A 6,000-nucleotide genomic window follows, 5' to 3' on the forward strand; every position below is an offset into this window, starting at 1 on the left:
ATCTATTCATTTCAATGGGTGTGCTTTGAGAATGATGTCGCCGGATGTAGCCATGTGGAAGCAATTTTGTCAACAAGTCTAGGGGGTCAAATTCATCCCATAATTCTGCTGGGATGTTGCAGACCCAATCACAGTGCCCCCCCACCGCACCCAGGGGGTGAAGTCCCAAGAGAGCAACAACAGGTGTAAACAAACTGGACAGGACAATGTTATGAGATTTTAAATTAGCCACAACTGTATTGATTTACAGATGTAGGTAAACTTTGGCTCAGCCATTTTCAGCCTTCAGGTGTAGGGCTGAAGGTTAAGCAGAGTCATGCCAAGGGCTTGAGACCTCTTCAAGAAGCAAGTCTACCAGTCCAGTACTTGGGTGCAGCCAGTCCAAATGTCAGTCTGTCATCCAAGCTCTGCCTCCCAGTTTGCCCATGATTGGGCCATTTGAATATAGTGGTTGGTGGGCTATATCACCATCCTTAGTGGTTGGCCAGGGGAATTCCCCATGGCCAGCCCATGAGGGGGTGCTTCCTTCTACCCTGGGAATTGAGGGGCATCTGTGATAGGCCTCAACCGCCACTCAATCTGGGACCAAGTAAGTGGTCATTTTTGTCCATTTGAGTTTCTTTTCACACACTGTTTGCTGCATACACTTCCCTATTTGAACACCACAGTTGACAATGTATAAATGCTAAAGGGCAAGGCTTCCCTGTATCCTAACCAAACAAGTAAGTTGGGCTGCAGAAAATGTTCTCTATGGTTCCTGAAAGAAAAGAGTCATCCCGCTGCAAGGAACATTTTAAAGCATCCTTTTTCACCCTGGTGGTCTCCAATTGTTTTGGGCTCCAACTCTCATCAGCCCCAGCCAGTGCACATTGAGGGTAGCTGGTTAGGTGAAAAGGGGGCTGGGTGAGTGTTTGGAAAAAGCAAGCAGTGTTACTGAGAGCAGACCCAGAGTCTTGCCATTACATTGAAAAGATAAGTTTTTCCTGCCAGCTGAGGCCCTTTATCATGTCCTCCGACAAGGTTCTCTTTGCCAGTTCAGTCTTTTTAAAAACACCTTCCTTGCAACAGGCACGGACTGATAAGGCCACTTCTGAGATGTCTTCTGGCACCGGCCTTCTCTCTGCACTGCCCGCCTGCACTCATCTCACTGCACAGTTTGTGACAATCCACAATTGGGAAATATCATCAAGAGTCCAGTGAGACCTGTGACTGGCGCCTAGGTATGCACTATCTTGTCTATTGTGCGAAAATGACAAACAAAAGGGAAGAAATGTATTATGTGCATAAAGCCAGTGTATATCCGGGGAAACGTCTGAATTAAAGCTGACAAGCTACCATATAAAGGTGAGCTAATCTGAGGATAAAAGGCATATTAATGAAAACATTTGTACTGCGGATACTCAGAGAGATCTTTTAAATTTACTTTAATTAAGTCAATTAACCATAGTATTGTACCCACGACTTAAGTGACACATAAAACTAACATTAAACAAGCAACTAAACAGCAAGAGGATTTATCTCAGAGAGGACAAGGGAGAATTAAATGGCAATTATATCACAGGTGTAAGGCCCATTTGCAATTTGAAAAAATATATATTGCAAATCAAAACAATATTTATCCTGAACAATACACTTCCAGAAATTACAGTCACAGGAGTAGGTAAATAAATTAATTTTGGAATCTATTCACAATTGTTAGGGGTCCTCTGAACTGGGAACACAGCTCACAGGGTCTCAGTTTCCCCTCATTCATTCATATATATAGAGAGAGAGGGAGAGAGAGAGAGAGAATTGAATCATAGAAATGTAGGGCTGGAAGGGACTCCAAGGGTTCAATCTCCTGCAGTATATATATATTTGAATGTTCCAGATAAGCATGGATTCCCTACTTAATTAATACAAAGCTTCTATGAAAATAGAGGCATTTCTTGCTGAATATCCATTCATAAATAAGGCTGAGAAAGCTCACATATTTATTTCAATTAGTTTTTAGCTGACTATTCTCTTCAAAATCCAAAAGCAATATAATAAGTTGTTGTTGTTTAGTCGTTTAGTCGTGTCCGACTCTTCGTGACCCCATGGACCAGAGCACGCCAGGCACTCCTGTCTTCCACCGCCTCCCGCAGTTTGGTCAGGATATAATAAGTATAACAATATAAAAACAGGCTAGAGAATAATCATATGAAAATGATGTGTGAATGGGTGGCATCTGGATCTAGATGTTTATGGGCACACTTTCAAATGCAGTTGCCATCCATTCCCACTGTGTTACTTTCAACGGGATGTGCAGTCACATATGCCTACTGCCTCAACTAGTCATGTATGTACATAAGGTAAAAAAGGTAAAGGTACCCCTGCCCGTACGGGCCAGTCTTGACAGACTCTAGGGTTGTGCGCCCATCTCACTTAAGAGGCTGAGGGCCAGCGCTCTCCGCAGACACTTCCGGGTCACATGGCCAGCGTGACAAGCTGCATCTGGCGAGCCAGCGCAGCACACGGAATGCAGTTTACCTTTCCCGCTGGTAAGCGGTCCCTATTTATCTACTTGCACCCGGAGGTGCTTTCGAACTGCTAGGTTGGCAGGCGCTGGGACCGAGCGACGGGAGCGCACCCCGCCGCGGGGATTCGAACCGCCGACCTTTCGATCGGCAAGTCCTAGGCGCTGAGGCTTTAAACCACAGCGCCACCCGCGTCCCAATGTATGTACATAGAACTGGACAAAAAACAAGTTGGTAATCTGAGTACTGCACCAACGAGCGAGGGCCAGAACAGCGCGGTGATGCCATCAAGTTCACAACAAAATGGTTCCGATGGAGAAGTAGACCAAGGAAACAATGGCTCCCAACTGGCATGAAAAGTGTGCAACAAAAATGGAAAGGCTTGCTTTAAGTCTTTTGCTATAACTCTTCCAATTTGAATCAGCTGGCCTTGAACACCAAGAAAGGAAACGTTGCCTGAAGATCTGTACCTTTGTGATAGTCCTAACTTTGGCTGGGATTGAACTGGTGATGTAGACATGGATATTTCTATTTTCCATTGTGGGAGCTCAGAACCAGGCAGTCCCAAGGGACAGATATTTTATGGGTGTTCACAGATAATGAGGATGTTTGCCAGCTGGCTGATGGCTTATATCTTCTCTTTTTAATTAACTCAAATTGCCTTCAATTTAAACTAGGTCTAATAACTTCAGAGCTCTTAGAGCTTTAAATAAGTGACTAATCAGTCCCTGTGCAGTTTGTTGGTCTGTGATGGCATTTTGAGGCTTGGGCACCTAGTATACCCTCTGTCTTTCGTAGTGTCTCAAAAGGAAAACAAGACTATTAATCAGGAGCCATTGCTCAAGATATGTTGCTGTCCCCCTTTCTGCCTTTGTGGATACGATTTATTATAGCTTGCTGTTTGGCTGCTGATCAATTTTCTATAATTTTTCCCATTAATATTTTAGTTTTGCTTGTTATGTATTAAATAAATGACTGACACTGGGATAAGTGACAAATGGTGGCTTCAAGCATGGCAGAGAGCTGTTTAAGCTCATCAATCTCTTCAGTGCAGCTTTCCACTGGTCTAGCCTGACAGGAAATATTGAAGCAACAAAAGCCTGCCATTTAATACTGAACACCTTTGGGCTAGTTTACTGTTAGCTTGTAAATACTGCAGTGTGGCTAGTGTAGTGAACATTTTCACCCCTGCCCCCTCTTCTTGCCTGAAAGAAAATGCAGTAGCTGCCTTATCCTGTTTTCCACAAAGGACAGTGTGTGCTTGATTGGGTGGTACCCAAGCAGGGTGTCAGGGCAGAAATGGCAAGAAATAAGTTGTGAAATGTGAAAGACATCTAAAATCTGCAGGATCCTACCCTGGTGACATTGTAGGGATGCAAATTAGAATACACTACAGTGGTACCTTGGGTTACATATGCTTCAGGTTACATATGCTTCAGGTTACACACTCCGCTAACCCAGAAATAGTGCTTCAAGTTAAGAACTTTGCTTCAGAATGAGAACAGAAATCGGCAGCAGGAGGCCCCATTAGCTAAAGTGGTGCTTCAGGTTAAGAACAGTTTCAGGTTAATAACGGACCTCCAGAACCAATTAAGTACTTAACCCGAGGTACCACTGTATTCAGAGAATTAAAGAGCAAAAATGTTCATAAGACAACGTATCACAAGGAAGATTTCCAGCTGATAACCGTAACAGCAAAGGACTGTCCTTAGTGGCTCAGTTGTTCAATCTGAGTTGAAATCACAGCTATAAGTGAGATTTACTGGGCCATCTGTGGTGATATCTTCCTTTATCTATTAGCCTGATTCTGGCAACAAGGGGGGAAAATGGTTGTGGTTGAGCTTTTAATTAATCTCTTAATGAGTTGAATGTCCAATCCTGGGATAAAGCATCTGTATCTGGAGATAATTAAATAGGCTTTTTCTTTTTTCTTTTGCTTTAAGTGAAAACAAGCATATTACTAAGTGGGTATAATCATCAATTTTCAAGGCTCTCTTCAGCTCACATAGCAATGGGTACCTCCAATTATTTGTATTTTTAACATGTTGTGTAAATAGTTTTAGTTCCACTTTTGTACACCATTGTGGGTTCTTTTAATGACAGGTGGTACTTACATTTCATAAATGAATACTTTTAACTGGATTTAAACATGGCTTAGTCTTTCTGTTGTGAACTCCAAAATTCTGGATGAGCACATATTAGGAAGCTCTGAAGTGTGTGTTTGTGTGCGAAAAAGGTAATACAAACTAAAAAATGAAAAAGGACCGTAGAAGGGAAAGTGATGGTAGAAAGAAATAGCAATGGGGAAACAGGGAAGTGTTCATTTATTGGCCTGGGAAATCATGGCAAAAAATCAGTGAGAAATAGAAGGGAAATGCAGCATCCATGAGACACAGTATGATGTCAACAGACAGAGTGTTGGGGGGAGAGCAAGAGAGCAGACCAGCACTCCTCTGTGGTATCTTGGGTTTTATCAGGCTAATGAATACTGTGACCTACAAAAATTAATAATTATTTGGTGAGATTGAGAATTTCTAGGCTTAATGAAGAAATAACAGACTGGCTGGAGATGGATAATTGGCAAAACCCAGCAGGAGACAATATATATTCCCAGAAAATGTGTGAGGCCTCAGACTTGACAAATTTGTCAATAGCATCTTTATCTTACTTTAAAGCAATTTTTCACAGACTAATAGAACTGTGTATAAAGAACTGTGAGTCATCTCAATGTCCTGCAGCGACACAATCTTTTTTTTTTTAAAAAAACTAGTTGCTGCTGTTGTTGTTACAAATTGGGAATTAATCCCTTACACAGATTTTAAATATATACGTTGGGGGGGGGGTTAAGATCTTGTTGGTGTGAAACATTCAGCTGTTTGAGGGGTAGGAAGAAAACTTCTTGTAATGGATCTATGAATATGCCCCTAACCAGGCACCCATGTGATCTCAGATGCACCACTGGGTCTCTTTTGTGTAGGAGGATCCCTATAATTTTAATGGAAGGAGCTAACATGAAAATGCAATGTGAATTGGGTTCATCCACTGAAATGAACAGTGTCAACATTTTACGCTCTGTGTACATATCTATATTCAGAAGAGATTTGTATGATGGTTGGATGTATGACTTTATATACACATAAACATTATGAACAGAGCAGTTACTTCAGACGTTAGGTATCATTCTCTGGAGTTATCATTCCTCAGCTTACACGTGTCACTGATCACATGGCATACTTTAACACATGTGTAAACACATTCTACAGAATGCTAGAGAGCAGTGACCTGAAAACTGCCATTTTCCTGAAGTTTCCCCTACAATTTGGAATGACCTTCCTGTAGCTACAGGTAAAGGTAAAGGAACCTCTGACCATTAGGTCCCGTCATGACCGACTCTGGGGTTGCGGCGCTCATCTCGCTTTATTGGCCGAGGGAGCCGGCGTACAGCTTCCAGGTCATGTGGCCAGCATGACTAAGCCGCTTCTGGTGAACCAGAGCAGCGCAC

The sequence above is a fragment of the Podarcis tiliguerta genome (assembly GCF_965153285.1).
Source record: "Podarcis tiliguerta genome assembly, chromosome: 7".
In the NCBI taxonomy this organism is placed as follows: domain Eukaryota; kingdom Metazoa; phylum Chordata; class Lepidosauria; order Squamata; family Lacertidae; genus Podarcis; species Podarcis tiliguerta.